General features: G+C 31.4%; 1 long non-coding RNA gene across 1 annotated transcript in view; it reads left to right on the top strand.

Moving 5' to 3' along the window:
• The window catches only part of LOC149423249 (uncharacterized), a 105,820-nt gene that overhangs the window by 63,925 nt on the left and 22,135 nt on the right, over positions 1-19,760 (top strand). The window lies entirely within an intron of this gene.

Here is a 19,760-nt window from a genome sequence, read left to right as displayed (position 1 = left end):
TTCAGAGAAAACGTGTAACGGGACTAATTCTCCAATTCAGGCCACTCGCAATCGAAGTAAATACATTGGTCGACTACTTATGTTTTTTTTAATTATTATTTATTTTGCCTTTCACCCATTAGAAGTGATCATGGCCATACACAATTAACAAACGACCGAATATAAATATGCAGATAAATAAACCTAACATAAACATAACATAACATACTTAAAATAAACGGTACAGAGCTGGTAACAGTAGGTAATTATAAAATTATAAAAATAGGAATAGGTTTTTCGTTATTTAAACAAAGAGATTTATCCAAAACAGAGCTACGAAATTGGCAAACTTATAAAAAAATATAGCAAATGGGAGTATATAAATGTGATTTTAAAATATAAAGATAAACATAAAACAAACATAATATAACAAAACATAAACATATCATAACCTAACATAAACATAAATTCTAATTCTGCTTAACATACCTGAAAGTGACACCGATAATCAAACTAACAGGATATCTGATGGCAACAACTTATAGTCCAAGCGATGACCGTAAAAATTTAAAAATGTCGCTAGAAGAAAGGTATTTTTCGCTCGAATAATCGCGTAGACCACAAGGTTCTCCTCGGCCGAATTTTGGCCGTACGACATATTCGTAAACAGGGAATTTTTATCTAAATTCTGACATCGATTTCATTCGTGTGGCCGATGAGATATTTTGCCGCATCTGGAGGATACCTACTATGTCATTTGTTAGGTACTTCTCCCCACACAAAAGTTGGCCGAACGATTTTTTTTTTCATAACAAATTTGCAATCAACTTTTGCCGTTAGTTTTTGTAATGTCGGATATTTTCATCTCAAAAATGACACCGGAAGTCGTCGCTTTCCAGGACTCCTCCCGGGCCGAAATCTGGATGAATGCGTTTTTTTAACTAATCTTATTTGGGGTTAAAGCCCAGTACTAATTTGGTTCATGTGGCCTATGGGATGGGATTTTTACGGTCATCGCTTGGACTATTACAAACAAATACAGAAAATGGGATTATATGAACATGGTTTTAAACAGTACTATGAAATGGTATGATTCGAGATTTTCACGGCCAAAAGTATTATAGTGATTTGTTTTTGAGGTATTATGCCGTGTTGCGCTATCTCCTTATTCAGCCAACGTTTCGGACAGCATTTCAGTGTCCATCATCAGGTGATTACACATCTGCCCTGTAAAAATATCATCTTTCTGCATGGGCCAAAACACGTTATAAGTTCGGCCCTGCAGAAGCTATAAGTGTGCATATAATCAGTATGTATATTAAATCTCCTTTGTTCTTGGGTTCGATGGATGAAAATGATCACGGGAGCTCAGTGAATTTATCTCCCTGTAAAATTCCGGGCGACGAGTGAAATATAAACGATGATATTGCGAGAATACCTATATTACCTCTCCGAGGGCAGCAAGCGGAAATTTTACTTTAAACATTCTTGGATTTACGAGCAGCAAAATTGCTGAATGAAAATCAGCGATGTTATTGCAGTTTTAATGGTTCCACGTTATTCCACTATGAGATTAGTTCCTCTGGAAGTTTTCAATCTGCATTATATTGTTTCAGAAATTATCACTTCACTGAAACCTTTGCCGCCTTACTCAGAAGAAATTTATCAGTTTTTAAAAGAACATTTATTTTCTTAAGACCCGCATTCCCAATTCTACCGAATTATAACAAGTTTCTCTAAAAACTTTCTAAGTTTTTTACGTTACAAAAAAAGAAGTTATATTTTAAGATAAAATTTAATATATTTTTTATGCCGAAACGTTAACTATATGAAATTACCTCAATAGAAAAAAATAACAAAAAAATATTAAAAATACGTTTTTTCTGTTATTTATTATGTTATGGGCATTCGTAAATCACAGTGTATCTTTAAATGCAAGTTAAGCATTTGTCAAGAGTTTGTTCTATTTCAAACGAGTCGTGTTTTATTAAATATTTTCACCATTTTCACTTAATTATCATCGTTTTTTTTTATATTAGCGCGCTCTTTTTTTAAACTTAAGGAATTAATGAAAAGCTTGTTATCAAATTATTATAAGTATTAATTAATCGTCTGAAATATCCATACAATTGAAAATATCTCCCGAGTAATATATTACCGTCGGCGGCATTTATTTTTACTCGCGAGATATACTAATATTCAATTAGTACGGATATTTCAGGCGAGTAATTAATGCTTTTGATAATTTGATAACAAGCTTCTCATTAATTCTTTAAGTTCCAAAAAAATATGGTTGTTATTTTTTAAGATAATTGTTAAGACATTTGTATGCCGAAACGTTAACTATATGAAATTCCCTCGATCGAAAAAAATCGCTAAGTAAGCTCCGAAAATTATTTAAAACAGGTTTTGTTCTGTTATTTCGTATGCTATAGGCATGAAAAGAGTCACAGTGTATCTTTAAATGCAACTAGCGCGCTACCTCTAACATTCGTATTTACATATCTCCCTTTCAAACCATCTTTGAACGGGGCCTTAACTATCAGTTCATGTTGACAGCATGGCCTGTAGTAATACAAGATGGCGGTGGTCAGATGTATGAGATCCTAAACATGAAAAAACCATCACCTACTGGCTAAAGCAAAGACACCACCGATATGGAGCAATCAAAGCATTTAATGATCTTGCTCCACATATGAGAAGTAAACAGAAATCGCCACACTAGTAAAATAAACAGGTGCATCAAATTATTTATTCGGAACTATTTTATTAAAAACAAATCCAGTGTGACAACAGATCGACACACCTACAGCCTTACTAAATACATAGTGTAAATATTAGGCGGCGCGTAAAGTCAGAAAATTGAAAAACTTATTACCATTGTTGGTCTCCATGGTCGATACATATGGATAAAGATGGCGGTTATTTTACTGTAGTAATTGTTCTCGTTTGCAAAGCAACGGCATGATTACGATTAATCGATGTTTGATTCCGATGTTTTTTTTAATTGTTATCTACGTACGTTTGTCAGTAGGTACTTGAAATATTATTAACCTGAGTAGGTACCTATATTTATTTTAACAACCTGAGTTGGTACCTACATTTATTTTCAGTTTTTCCTTCCTTATAATTAGTTTCTTGTAGGTACTCAACAGAATCTGAATGCTATATTATATGACAGCCTAAAAGTAAGTCTCTCGGCTCGGGGTTACAAGTAATTAAAATTTGATTAATTTGTGTTATTTCACGAATTGCGCAATTAAAATAATATAGGGTTTTCCAATAAGAGGTGTTATTTTGAATAGCCCGCTATTTCGGTAGATGCTATTTTGAAGCTGTCATTTTTTGACATTTGACAAGTAGAAACTATGCTATTAATAAAAATGGAACGATACACGCTTCAACAACGCATTGAAATAATAAAAATTCACTATTATTAATTATTAGAATTCCATCGAAAAATCATCTTGAGTGATGAGGCCCATTTCCACCTCGGTGGCTTCGTCAACAAGCAAAATTGTCGCATCTGGGGCTCGGAAAACCCAAGAATTATTGTTGAAAAGCCTCTCTATCCTCGACGTGTGACTGATTGGTGCGGTTTATATACAAGCAACGAAACCATTGATCTTTTACGGGAAAAGTTTCTTTGAATATAAAAATAACACCTCTTATTGGAAAACCCTATATATAGTATATTTTCAGCACATTCCAGAGTGGAAGATACTCTCAGTATCGCCCTGATGAAATACCACCATTCAAAATTTAAAAGTTGCATGAAATGGCTTTGGCCGTGTTTGGTGACCAGATCTGAATCTCCCCATCCTCTCCCTACTACCTTCAGCCTCACACCACACCCCAATTGGGGAAACCATAGTCTCGCTGGCTCAAAAAAGCGTCATCTATGGTTAGCTAACACCATCTATGGTTACCTAATAGACTACTACAATTTCCATCTGTGGGTGAGCTCCTACATTAATATCAAGGATATCAGAGTGGAAGATACTACCAGTATCGCCCTGGTGTAAGACCACCATTCAGAATTGAAACGTTGCTCCAAATGGCTTTAGCCGTGTTTAGTGACTAGATCTGAATAGCCAGGTACTTCCCTACCTTCCTCTTTCCCTTCCCCACTTACCTTCAGCCTCACAACATCCCCCAATTGGGGATGCCATAGTCTCACTGGCTCCAGACGGGAGCAGTTGGGACTCTTGTGAGGTATTCACTATAAAAAAAATAAAAATAAAAAAAATCACAGATCAAATTTAAACTCAAATAAATATGTGCAATATTTGCGAATCAGTTTTTGATTTTCAGTGAAATTTGATTCCCATAAATATAAATTTTAATTTTCAGTGAATTTCATCTCATGAATAATACAGTAATAGGCGCAAAGTGTAGTGATTGATTTAAATTCACGATATTCGTCCAATTATGTAGATTTAGAAGTAATGGTTGCCAAATAAAATTGCCGAATTCCAACAATCAAATTTTCCTGTAAATATTTCACAGAGATATCAGAACCAAACAATACCAATGGAGCTTTGTAACTTTTAAAAATAGATTGATATATTTGAACAGACGCAGAAAAAAAAACGAAATAGGCGTAGGTATATATTGCTTGTTTATCTATGCGATATTGTTCATAATAACACAAGAATGATCAGAGAAGATAGTTTTTTTAATTCAAGTTCATCCTCTAAATTCACCACATCAAAATCAAAATAAGCTTAGCTGTAGTTTTTTTGTATTATGTTCGGGAAAATTATTATTACACTATTATATGAAGTTAATTTTTTTTTTCTAAAACTTGGCGTTGTCCAGGATTTATACAGAGTTTACGAAATCAGATGTAGACAATGACCTTCCTTTTATTCTGAAGGCCAAGTATGTAAAATTTATATAAATCTCGGAATAAAACTGTAGATTGCCGCTAAGTGGTCGCCCGCCACAGTCACTCTTCTTATAAATAGACAGATAAACATTTTAATAGTTATGTAATCGAATTTTTTAAATCATAATGAAATAAATTTTTAATATGTTAATTTTTTTTTTGTTTATTTGGGAAAACCAACAGATGTTTTACATTCTTAAATAATCAACTTATAAAAAATACAAATAATATCTAATGATAGGTTTTAACTTAAAAATTATATTATAATAACAAACTAAGGGTCCAGTACCCGTGGGCAAAAAACACAAATTATTAATAAAGTAAAAATAACATCGGATATAAGAACACAAGTAAATTACAATTTATCAATTTTATCCTCACACAACACCAATAATCACTAATATATGTATATACCTATGACTAAACTGAACAAATGCTTATAAAATGAATCACTTGTAACTGGAAAAGCCTTTTGTAATATCTATCCATCTTCTATATTATACAAATAAAAAAGTAAATATTTGTTTGTTCAAAAATTTTTTACATTTTGACACATCGTTGCATTCGAATACGCGTGTTATATATGTATTATATTACTCGTATGTCGATGTCACCTGTGAGAGGTAAAAACATGTTTATTTTTTAAAAACAGCGTAATCTGTTTGACAAATATGCTTTTTTTAAACTGCGCCATCTGTTGAACTTAAAAGCAACACGCACCATTGTTTTTCTATCTGCACAGACAGATTGGGTCACAGCAACGCGTGGCGGGGTGCTAGTCTATAAATATAAAAAAAAAATTATTTGTTTATCCTTCTTTCACGTCGCGACAGAGCGACCGATCGATGTAATATTTTGCACAGGGATAGTTGGTGGATTGGGAAGTGACATAAGCTATTTTTTATCCCGGAAAAACATTTCATTCGTTTTACAGTAATTTCTCCCTAATACCGCTCGATCTAAGCCGCGGGTAAAAAAGCTAATTATGAATAAAATCATACTTAACTAAACTTTTTGTAAATTAAAATTTTTGATGTTTTTATTTATTTAATAATATTTCTCTATAAGAGTTATTTATTTATTTATTTTATAAGAAACAAACAGCTTTTATATAATATACAATGATAGATATAAATATACAAGTTAACTGAAGTCAAGCCACAGAAGTTTCTAATGTTAAAGTGCATTAGAAATGAAGTTTAGTATCTTAAAATTAATTTGGTGTTAAAGGAAGGGGAGAGGAAGAGGGAAATAGGAAGAGGATAGGAGATGCTGCCGATACATTCCATACTCTCATATTAATAATTGATCGTACGCATTACTTCATATCGATATTTCTTTAGGTTATTACCAAAAATGACAATGCTGTAAAATTTTATATTATATTGTGCAAATATACGAGGAATTGGGGAATTTTTTAGAATGTTTATTCTACACAAGGGTAGATTAAATAAATCAGATTGTCGGGTTGATCTAGACGGAATATGAAGATTTATCAAATTGGTAAGTTCTGATGAGTCCAGACAATTATTTAAAATAAGTTATTTAAAATTGATTGAGAATCTTCATCCCTTGGTGACATATCACCCCGAAGAAACTGCGAAACTTATAATTTGTAGCGAAAAATATTTTCGAAATGCAATAATTATTAATTTCTGTTTGGTTTTTAATTTGTTTATGTATGTATGGCATTAATTCACATTAGTTAAAAAAAATCACCAAAAGAAAACATCCGCATGAAATAATACTTTTTGTATTTTACTTTGTGAGTTTTACGGTGTAAAATTCGTCCCCGCGGTCGTTTATTTCTTATAGCGAGTATAAAAAAGTGCTTTTCTGAACACAATAAAGAAATTATTTCATTTCTGTCACCTAATATTCTTTTACTGGATCCAAAAGTGGTACTTACTAGCAGTGACGGCTCATGAATTTTGAGTGTACTAAAGTGCTAACATTACGAAAAATGGCATTATTATGTTTTAGCTAAAAACAACTTTTTTAAAGATTTTTCAGGAAATTTCAGTTTGGCCGTGGCCATACAAAAAAAATCGTTGTCAGCTACAACAAGATCAATAATGCCATTTTTTTCTAATATTAGCACTCTAGTACACCCAACAGTCACGGTCCGCCTCTGCTTACTTGGTACCAGACCCATAAAATAAGATACGTGGAAGATATTGTTACGAACAAAGTACACACATAACTTTGGTATTAAATTTATATCAGCTTTTTAGTAAAGTTAGGGTTAGATTTTTTTAATGCAATATTGTATTATTTTTATCTTCTTACAAAAGCCGGATGTCTAATTTTATTAGATGTTCCGAGATTATTTATTCATCAAATAACAGGAATGTTTCTCGTAAAAATAATTTCCGCTACCCCCACGGGCAAATCCACATCCTGGCGTTATGTTCTGTTCGGATAGGAGAAGGTTAACAACAAGCATGACTTATTTGAAATAGAGCGATCTCTCGGCAAATATCTTAAGTGGCATTTAAAGAAACAGTGTGAATATTTAAATTGATATGATATGCTAAATATAAGAGCCAGATGTGTTTTTTTGTAATTTTCTGAGAGTAATTTGTGATTTTTTTCTATGGAGAGCATTTCATATAATTATTTTTACAGATCGACCATTGTATTGATATTATCTTCGAAGTTAATATATATATTTAAGTGCCAATAATCTTAGTGTCCAAGGAAACTTTCACTCTTCTACGGTGTTCTAGGCCATTATTTCAACTTATGGAGAGAGGGAAGGTGAATTTATATATGAATTTTGTTTAAATGGGAAAATTTCAAAATTGAATGCAAGATTGGAGCCGAATTCAGACTTAAATGTTACAAATCGGTATAAATTCAGAATACGGGATCTTAACTAGAAGGACTTGAACCACGATCCTCTAATCCATAAGTGCTTTCATTAAGCGGAAGCTACAAGCCAAATATGTGTATATTCTTGGTATACCTTAATATTGTTGGTAATAGGCAGTAAAATCGCTTGAAAAATGGAGTCTAGAAACGTTCGATTTCAAGTACAAAACTGGTTTTTATTTTATTTGTAAATAATTTTATAAGAAAGCAAAAAAGTTAATAACAGATATTCTTAGCTATAATACTTTTTTTAAAGTGGTTTCCTTTACGCGTTCATACATTTGTATAGAAAAACAATTTTAGTAGTTTGCATTTATATTTTTTATTAAGTAATTAATTTTTTTATTCGTATTCTACTCGAGCGAAACGATAGGAAAATCTTCAATTTATCTAAAACATATTTTTTGGTATTCATAATGTACACCAATTGGTTATAAATATTAATCAAAATAGTGATTTAGCATTAAACTTCGCAACCAATAATCTCACTGACAGTGGACCAACATCATCTTCATCACTCCCTTCCGACATTTTTTGTAAGCCAGAATAAAATGTGAAGAAGAACATAAATGTAGGGAATCATCTGGCTATTCAAATATAAATGTAGGGAATCATCTGGCTATTCAAATATAAATGTAGGGAATCATCTGGATATTCAAATATAAATGTACGGAATCATCTGGGTATTCAAATATAATTGCTATAGTTATCATATTACGTTCAGATGCCACGACTAAATTAACTAACTAACCATCACGCCATTTTCCACAGATGCACGCATAGCAGATAGACTGCCAAACTACTCTGTCTTGATATACACTCCTTGCTTCATTCATATTCATACCCTGTCACATAATACCTTTCTGTTATTGTGACTCCTAACGTGGCCTGACTGAAGTATTAGTTGAACGTGCCATGCCTATTTTCGAGTTTTATCAATATACTTCCAGTAGATTTACTGATAATAACAAAGTACCTATTTTCAAAAACATTTTACTTGCCACTTTTCCTGAAAACTATGACATCTTGAAAAACTCTCTGATTTGTAGTTTTGATAATAATAATTAGGAAGTCCGTGATACTTTTTAAAATTTGAATTCATTCAAGGTCTGAATTCAAGACTTTTTTTTCACTCTAAAAACGTGCGCGCCCTTGGAACAAAATATTAAAAACTTGAGCTTGATTTAAATTAAATTAAGGAAGAAAAAATGTCAAATGGTTAAAATAAAACATTAAAAAAATATATAACATCGTTTAGTTGAAATTTCATAAAAAAAGTCAGTGTCCGACCTATCTCTGTCGAACTCGTCGTAATACTCTCATTTCTTGTATTCTCCGGCAACTGATCTTATTAAGGTCAGTCAGGGGAAGAGCGGCATATAAATACGTAAATGATTAGATTCTTTTTTTTTTCAACATTAGCTCCACACAGGAGGCTCTGAGAAACAAAAATCTCTCGAGGCCTGTGTCTTCTATGGGTATGCTGTGTGGAGGATATTTTTATTGAAAGGAAGGAGAGGAGTTCTGGGAAGAAAAAGGTATGAGGGTGGGTAGGAATCTGGGGTCAAAGGAGTGACGGACTTATAAATCCATCCCTCCCACCGTGGTATAAGGCGACGGGTCGAGAGAGTGGGACTAGTGTTTAAAAAATCTCCCCCAACCAGTCTTTCCCGATTCCCTACAAACACCCACCCGCCCCCAAGACCTAGACATACCTCACCCCATGAGCCTAGGCACCCCAGCTCACTAAACGTAGCAAACCAATCGGGGTGACCTATGGCAGGGGTGTTGGTTATCCAATAAATGGTTCCCGGGGCGACGGTAACCATTTCCGCTTCCCAAATTATCAATACGTGGCGAATTCTTCGTCCTTTCGTGAAATAAATGGTTTATAAATAAAGTTAATATAAAATATTTATTGAGTGGAATAAATTATTTTATCACGTTTTTCGTTTGAGAGTGGTTCGAGATTGTGGATCTCATAAATCCCGCCAGGGAATGAGAGGAAATTCGTTGACCACATGTTCGGTAGTCTGCACCGCAAAACATTCACGCATCGGTGAATCTTTAAGGCCCCACATATGCATAGTGCACAGCGGCTGTAGAAGAACCTTATCCTATGCGGAAATATTAGGATTTTTATGAACACGTGTTCAGACATCGTGATAATATATTCGTATTTTACAAGAAGTTTATTAGGGAACCGATTAATTCATTCGTTCATTTGAAGAGATTCTTCAATATTATTAATTTTTCTTCGTGCAGAACCATCTAGCACCAGTAAGAACGAGGGTTTCGCATTTTGTATCGAATACAGTCAAAAATTGCTTAGTTTTCTCAAAATACCTGATAGACCAACATACCCCATAGACGCACATGTCCCGTAGATACGCATACGCCGAAGACGCACATACCCTTAGACGCACTTCTCCAGAATAACCTTACTTAAGTTTTGGGATGATCCGGTTTATATAATAAAAAAAGATAAGGCAGATAACACGGAGATTTATCCGACTGACTGGCTTCGGTAAATAAAGAGATTACTGCGAAGTGCTAAAACGCCTGCTGGACCCGAAAGTAATTTCATTACGTAAACCGTAAGCAAATAATAACTCAAGTTATCCAGTATGTGTGTTGTCCAATAGTGGTAACTAAATAATACGTTCTGAAATAGGCTGCGTACCGAAACAAATTATATTTATTTCTCGCAAATACTGAGTATCTCTATATATATATACAACTGAATGTTTCTTTGTTTGTGCCTTATATTGTGACTCAAAAACTACTGGTACGATTTCACTGAAAATTTCAAAGATTGTTTTTATTATTGCCAGGAGTAGTTAGAATGGTTGAAGAAGTTAGGGACGCCTGAAGAAGACTTAAGGCCTCATAATAAGCGTTCAAAGATGGTCTGAAAGAGAGATATGTAAATACGAATGTTAGAGGGAGCGCGCTAATATAAAAAAAACGAAAATACACGAATCGTTGAAAATGGAGCAAAAATCTCTTGAAAAAATCTTCAGTTGCATTTAAAGATACACTGTGAATTTTTGCATGCCTATAACATATTAAATAACGGAACAAAAGGTGTTTGTAATGATTTTCGGAGCTTCGATTTTTTCAATCGAGGGAATTTCAAAAAAGTAACGTTTGGGCATAAAAAATGTATATATATATATAATATTATCTTCAAAAATAACAAACATATTTTTTAGAACTTTTTTTAGAACTTAAAGAGTTAAAGAGAAACTTGTTATAATATATTGATGACGAAAGAACTCTAGGTACTACACTTTAACAAAATTACATTTGCTGATTAAAAATCCAGATCAAATCACTATTGCTAATTCTTAATTACCTGTATAAATTAATTCAGGATCTCATTGCGGTTCGGTGGCTTGTCCCCGAGGATTTGTAAAACATTGTGCGTAGGTAGCAAGTTTTTCGTACTGATCGTGGTATCCAATCATTTTCCAACGTATTAAAAAATAATAACCGTAATTAGATTACGCGTATCTTATTTAAAACTAGTACAGACCTGTGAAAAATAACGGGATATATTAATTATAATTAGATCGGTAGAAATTGGGAATACGGGGGCTTAACACATTATCTCTGCACTAGAGTGAGATACGGAGTCGATATAGTGTAATTTTTTAATTGTGATTATAATACATTAGTGAATGGTAGACAAAGTTGGGTACAGCCAAGGAAGACATGGCACGATTAAACGAATCAAATACTTATGTATGGTAAAATGTGACATATGTGATGAGGAAATCTAGGGTCTAATGATAATAATTAAAAATACTAGCATTTACAACATCAAAACTTTACCCGCGGGCCCGAGCAGACCGTCAGCTAGCAATAATATAAAAATAGAAAGAAAAAATATTTGCCTATATGAAAAACTTCATTTCAAATGTTTTTGACCATGTGTACAATTTTATATTCACTGACTTGTGTAGAAAGTTATGATTACAAATCCCGACTTTTAAAATTTATAATAACTTTACAATGACACCAGCTGAAGTCCTCGGTCTTATCTTGGCTTTACAAGGAATTTTCTGAAATCAGATGTAGACAATAATTTTCATCTTATTTCTAAAGTCAAGTATGCAAAATTTAAGCTATAAGTATCGGAATTCTGCTTTAAGGTGTGAGAAAAAAGGACGATGGAAACTGAGAGTAGACAGTGACCTTCCTCTTATTTTGAAAGTCAAGTATGCTAAATTTCATTAATTTCGGAATAAAACTGTAGATATGCATAAACAACAAACCCCGCCGTCCGGAACACTCTTCTTTACCTATAGTTATATAAGTTTTATTTTTATTATAATTTTTACATTTAGATTAATAAATAGGTAAATTTATTTACATATATACACTATATTTCTGTAAAGCTAAAGAAATATATGAAATCTGTATATTTATTTATTTATTTACTAACGGACATCGTCCAAATTACAAAATAATGACACGAATAAAGTAAAATGAAAAATATAGGAGTAGACAAAGGTACATGAAAGCAAAGACATATTTATGGTAGATATAATATAAGAAAATAAAGTGACAAGTCGAATCAAGTCAAGAATATGCCGTGGGTCAGGACCACAGAACACTTATAATATTTCGTCACTTGTTTAGCGACTGGCAAAAATCATTTAGACTTATCCCAAAAAAGTTAAGGTTTTGACTTGAGTTGACCAGTCTACACATTCTCGACAATGTATATAAAAAATTGCAATCTAAAAATAAGTTAATTTAAAATTATGAAATAGTACAGAAGTTACAGCAGTTATGTATCATCGGTTGTAATTCATTTTTATATATATAAACCCGATTGTAACAAGATAATTATTAGAAGATCGATTGTGCGATTTGTAAGACACGTATTTCAGGATTTTTTTCTGAATCCATTCAATTTTGTTTGTAATAATAATATATATGTAATGCATAAATGGACAAAGTGGCTTCATGTCTATGCGTAGTATTTTTTTTTTGTATTTTTTATTTCTTGTTATTGATCCAGTCATTTTTGCTGCTTTTATTATTATTTGATTAGTGTGACATTTATATGGTTACTTATTATAGTTTTTATTTAACAGATATTTGATTTAAATTTTTTTTGTCATCTTGAACCATATAAAATAGCTACACTATTTAAGTCATCTGTAATTTGATAATCATTTAGGTTATTTATGGTTCGTACAGATTGACACATTCGACAATTAATTCAATCACTTCAAATACGTCAAATAATATATACATATATTTTTTTACTTTTTGTGCTTGTGCCATTTTATACTTTATACTTACTTAAAATTTATGCTTTACAATTCACACTTTATACTTTATACTTTTCTTTATACTTTATTCATTATTTTTTATACATTTTACTCTATACTTTACAATTTACTTTATATTTTATTATTTATTCACTATACTGTAAACTTTAAACTTTATACTTTACTTTATTCGTTATACTTTATAATTTAAACTTTATACGCTATACTTTTTACTTTACACGTTACATTTGACACTTTATACTTTACTTTGTACTTTTCATTTTATACTTTATACTTTACACATTGTATTTTCTTATTTTTTCTCTATTCTGTATACTTTACACTTTACACATCCCACTTGGCAATTTACTTTATACATTATTATTTATTCTTTATAATGTATACTTTACATTTTATACTTTATTTTACATATTATACTTTATGCTACTAATTAAACAGTTTATACTGTATACTTTTCACTTTTTACTTTATACATAAAATTTTTATTGTATAATTTATACTTCTTACTTTTTAACTTAAAATGTATGTTAATATGCCGTTTAAGAATATAATATGTATAATTTATTATCTAACTGAATCTTAATTAAAAAATAAATTGTTAGGTATGTCAGCGAAATATCAGAGGCCGTTTATAGTTCCATAAATAAAGGAGTATCGGCATGCTGTGAATAGCGGCATGCCATTAAGGTTTTGTAGTTGGGCATATAACACCGACACGTAAATACAACCCAACCCATTAATTTTGACTGAAAAGATATAAAGGAGTGTTAATAGAATTTTAAAAGGATGTCATATAAAATTTACGTCCAAAAAACGATCTAGAAATTTAATAAAATCACATTTAAATTAAATTAGAAGTAAACCGCAATACGAAAAGAACAAAAATAAAGTGCTCCGTAAAATGTGAACTTTGCTAATTGCATTGTTGAAATTCTGAGAAAGTTGTCCCAAAATGAAACCCGCAGGACGATATATTTTTGGAGGCTGATCCTTATAAATAAAGTTTACTCGCCGTGATTTTCCAATTGGGGGGACCTTTCTTTGTTTTCTAAGTACCAACAGAATTCCTCTATGGTAAAAGGACATCATTAAAAGTAAACATCTTGAATTCAATGAAGTTTGAAATGCAAATTTCTCACTTTAAACATCAGGGAATTTTAAATATTGATAACTTTTTTCAACGAACAAATACAGGAATATTAAGTAATCGGTATATTTTTTATTTCAATTATTAGTTAAATCATTTATAATAGGGCTTTCAACTCAAGATTTTTATTAGGAACTGAGATACGGTGCTAGCATTTTTCATTTTAATTATTATTAAAAAAATAGGAGTTGTTTAAAATTTTTTTATTTTCAGGAATTATACTTAGAATAGTTAACATATGTCGTTAACTAAATTCTAATAATATAAAAGTAGATGCAGAAAATGAAATAAAAATCAGAATTACGTAACACAATAAAAACTCGTTCAATATTTTGATGCTTGAAATTCGACCTTAATGAGATTTCATAATTTAGCGATGATCTTACTCAGGTGATGTTTTCCCACATCGCGAAAAAATCCGTTTGGTTTCACGGTAGCAGGCGGTATTGATTTGAAATCATTGTAGTATTTTTATAGATTTAATTATATTTTGTAGACAACACTACAGTAGCAAGTAGAGAGCAGTTTACCTGCATTTTCAATACGTAAAACCTTATTCAGAATAACTTTCACAGTAAAAAAATAAATTCCCGAATTTGGAGAATTTATATTAGGTCGGGGAATATTCCCATTCCCGGATGCACAGATTGGTTTTGCAAAGAAAAAAGTAACACGTTCAAAAACTCAAAACTCTGCCAAAAGATTTTTGAATCACGCTGAGTTTCGAATTCCAAATTTCCTGCTCCTGTTTAGTAATATTATCTGTGACTGTTCCTTTTTTTTAAAGATATTTTGGATCTAAATCCATGATAATAAAAACTCAACTTTATCAAGCATATCGAAATAATAACCAATGTTGAAAATGTTGGGATTTATTTTAAGGGTATCTAGTGATTTCAATAATTTCAATACTGTAAAAACATTATATATGTCACTAGTAAGTCATGTAGAATACAATTCCACGGTTTGGTCCACAAATTATGAGGTTCATTCACATGCAATTGAAAGAATCCATAATAAATTTTTAAGATATGTAAATATATAATATATATCGAAATAATAACCAATGTTGAAAATGTTGAGATTTATTTTAAGGGTATCTAGTGATTTCAATAATGTCAATACTGTAAAAACATTATATATGTCACTAGTAAGGAGTCATGTAGAATACAATTCCACGGTTTGGTCCCCAAATTATGAGGTTCATTCACATGCAATTGAAAGAATCCATAATAATTTTTTAAGATATGTAAATTTTAAAATAGGCATTCCTATAGAATTCCTAAATTACGATAACGTGCTTTGTTCATGAAATTTAATAAAATTATCTGATCGTAGAATCATTTCCGATTTAACCTATTTGAATAAAAGCATTAATTCAATGTTTGATACCCCTGATTTATTATATATAATCTATTTTCATACTCCAAGCAGGTCGGTTATAAGACAGTACCTACCATATTATTGTAGCAATTCTATATAAACGTCCCAATATCACACTCCTATGCGACGGATTCAACAGCTAGGAAACAAATACTACGATGTGTTTGATATATTTAGTACATCAATTTCATTATATAAGTATACCTTATTGAAGTTTTTTCCATTCAGTAGGGGAATATTTTGATCATATCAATGCTATTTAAATTGACAGTATTACAGTATTTTGCACGTTAACAGTATTTGTCGGCTGAAAGAAAAGAATTATTTTGGATTTTTTATTTTTATATTTTGTACTTGCATACCGTGTGGATCAAATTCAACAATATTTTTATTGATATATGTGTTTTAAACAGTCATTTCCTGCACTATTTACGAGTATAATTTCTCAAATATTGTTGTATATGTATGTAAAAGCTTTAATAGGCGTAAAAAAAATAATAATAGCTCTATCGAGTTTTTATCGAGAAACAGAGAAAGACATATTTTCTTTGAATGATTTCAACATGTCAGCAACCATTGCTTTTTCTACATGACTGTGAACAAACTTCACCCAATTGCCAATGCGAGCGTATAGAAAGGGTAAACCAAACAAAATACCTAGGGGGCATTATTGATTCACACTTACGCTGGACTGACCACATAACTTTCATTACTAATAAACTAAAAAGAGTCATGCACCTAATAAAGTAAATTAAAACATTTTCCCTCATTCAATACTTAGATCTATATATTTCGCACTCTATCAATCGATTGTTACATATGGCATACTGGCTTGGGAAGCCCTAGAGACACTGCAATCGACCCAATACCAAAAATTCAAAAGGCAATAATTAAAATCATCTTGCAAGTACCATTCTACACAAATTCAAACGAAATTTTCAAATCATTAGACGTCATGTCAATAAGACAACTTTATTCCAAATCTGCACTACTAAATTTCCTCCAACAGAAACTACACATTCCAATGCCACCTCAAACAACAATAAAAAACAAGGTCGTCAACAAACAATACCCTGAACATACCGATAACATACACCACACACGGACAAAGACACTTCCAGTATTACACTACAAAACTTTTTAATTGTATGCCCACCACTCTGAAACTACTACTAATGGGAAATACATACACAAACATTCACAAAAAACTGATCACAGCCTGGATCAAAAAAACATAATATCCACTTTATACAAAACATTATAACACCATACCAAACATAAGCGTGGATGAATGTGAATGTGAATGTATGTATGTATACATGTGTTTATTTATATGTGTGTATGCATGCATATATGTGTATTTATGTATGTATGTGTATACATGGGTGTATGTATATATGTGCATATAAATAAATATTTTTTTCCTTTTTCTTTAAATAACAATGTACAATAACCATTAAAAAAAATCCCAACTTACACTTTTATAAGAAAATTTAACTAATACACATAAATAAATGTACCATTTAATCATAACCACGTAAACACCTCAGCACAGGTTCTCCCAGTGAGGTGTTTACAAAACATATAACACTACCTACCACAGTGTCACCTACTCAAACCTACCTCACACACCCAACATAAAAAAAAAATAATAAAAAATAAAAAAAATGAAATATTGTAGTTTTGTTCAAATGCCCAAACACACGAGATTAAATACTGAATGTTATTGAGGTTTCAATGAAACATTCCTTACTTTTAAGTAAAACAGAGCAATATATATAACCTACACTAAAATATTTATTTTCATTAGAATCATAAAATAATAATTCATAATAACATTGCGCAATAAACGAGATGCTGCCGATAAAAAAATATAAAAGGGTCGTGACACCAACAAAATAACGTAATCCGCTAATCGATTGAGAAAAATGCAGTACTAGTATTACGGTACCGATATAGGTCCGAGATTCCCAGGATCCTGGTTTTCGAGATTCCTTGATTGAATTTACTGTACAATATTTCTTATTTTAACATTCATAATATTTGGAAAGATATGTATAAAGAATAAGGTTATGTAAAGAATATTTAAATAAATCTACTGTTTCACAAATTCCATTCAATACCACCATTCCTCTTATCATGGTATACTGTGCTAAAAAATCTGTACTGCCATGTGGGGTAGATAAAATGTCGTTTTCCAATAGATTATTAATTTCGTCCGCATGTCTAGGACTCGAAAGGTCTCATGCTAAACTGGCGACATAAGTATTCTTTCAAATCTGTTTAGATTACTCTTCTATTGGTTTATAACTCCAGCAGATCAAATTTTCGTGAACTATGTAATTGTTTTATATGAAATATCTGACGCAATCCTACGGACAATATTAACAGCTAATGCAATATTTAAAAAAAAAACTTTTATCTTTTTCGAAGCAATTAATAAATTGAATTTCAATAATTTTAAAGCAAACCTTTTTCAAGAAAATTGTTGTGCCAGAGATGATTCTACAAATTCCAAGGTGGAACTGTTTACAAAGTAAATGAAAAAAAATCGGAAAATTTATGAAAAATTTAATGAATTCTTGAAAATATTTTTCGCATAAAAATTTGAGTTCCCTAATCATTATTTACTCAGACAAGGTTCCGAATTCAAAGTTTAGGGGTTAACAAATAAGGATAAGACGGTTTTTTTAAAAGGATTTAAAAGATTGTTATTTGAAATGTTCTTATAATAAGAATTTTTCTTAGGCCCGATTAACATCAAAGCAAACACAAAACAACATCATTCCACCCGGACCTAGAAGCTCCCAAATGCTTTACGTACGCTTATTTATTTATGCGCTATATTAGTACATGCCTACTGGTAGTTATAAAAATTAATACGCGTGTAAAAAAAATATATTCTTCAAATTTTCCTTTATTATAAATCAAAACCAAAATCACCCCAGAAATCATAAGATATTAGTAGGTAGGTACTTAAATACCCATCTACATAATTATAAGCCATATAATATTTTATACTAGTATTTTATATAACATATTGTTTATTTCAAATTGGAAAAAAAAAACAATTTGTTTGAAGAATTTCACCATCTCAATGACGATTCTTTTACGAAATTTCTTCATGCAGGTGGGTACTTTATATTTCTTACAAACATACATTATTACATTTTTAAATATTAGTATATGTTGAGAAGTAAGAGCTTCATTGATGCACGCACAGATGGCAGTGCATAGAGCTTGCATGGAAGACCGCAAGATGGAGCCAGTGACCAGTAGTCGCTAGGTTCAGTGGTAAGGCTCTCAGAGAAACTTACTGTTTCAGATTCCAATTAGCCAGCTTCTAGTTATGTCGACTATCGGGCCACCATTATTATACGCGGAGTATCAATAAATCCCTGATTAATCTAAAAGAACCAATTATTTATAAACTCCTTCCAAGACGAGTTGGAGACCTGTTTGTACGAACACAACAGTATGGTTCTTACAATCTAGTTTGAATATATCAATTAGAGCACAATTTATAGTTTCCGGCAGCTCATTAATAAAGTTTAACAATCCTTTGTTTAGTAAACTATTTTGCGTATTGGTTTTGTCCTTTTTTTGGTAGCCTAATTTCATTCCCCGTTCTTGTTTTATGTCTGTGAATGTCCTTGTAGTATATAAATTTGTTTCAAAATTATTTTGTTAATTGGTTGTTTATTATTTTATGTAAAAATATCATCGCGTTCAAGGTCAGCCAATTTAATTCTTTTAACATTTTAGTAACTTTAGAAAAACTATTCCGCCCAAGTATCGATTTTAATATTAAAAAAGTTGAGTACTGTTCAAAACGTGTTTTTAACTTATTCCGTGCGCTAAAGGATATTTTATCAGGCGTGAAATAAAACTTAAATAGGGTTCCTATCTCCACCCAGGAGAAGAGTATTGGTTCTATTACCGTTACTCCACGTCTAAACGTCTTCTTACTTCCACGATGCCAATGCTTTCCACTAGTCACTGTATTTGAAAAAAAAAGTCAAGTTTGTTATTCAAAATCAAGTAATGATCACTATAAGACGTAGCGTAAAAGCGATACAACTGCACAGTACTGCACACATCAATATTATAATACATTAAAGTGTATTATAAAGTATTGAGTGCGTTTCAAAGTACATAAACTCAACACAAGTAGAGG

Source organism: Hesperophylax consimilis, chromosome 6 (genome assembly GCF_061612785.1).
Source record: "Hesperophylax consimilis isolate HC1 chromosome 6, BYU_Hcon_1.0, whole genome shotgun sequence".
Lineage (NCBI taxonomy): Eukaryota > Metazoa > Arthropoda > Insecta > Trichoptera > Limnephilidae > Hesperophylax > Hesperophylax consimilis.
Note: the sequence above shows the minus strand (reverse complement) of the source record. Positions and strands in the feature narration are given on the sequence as shown.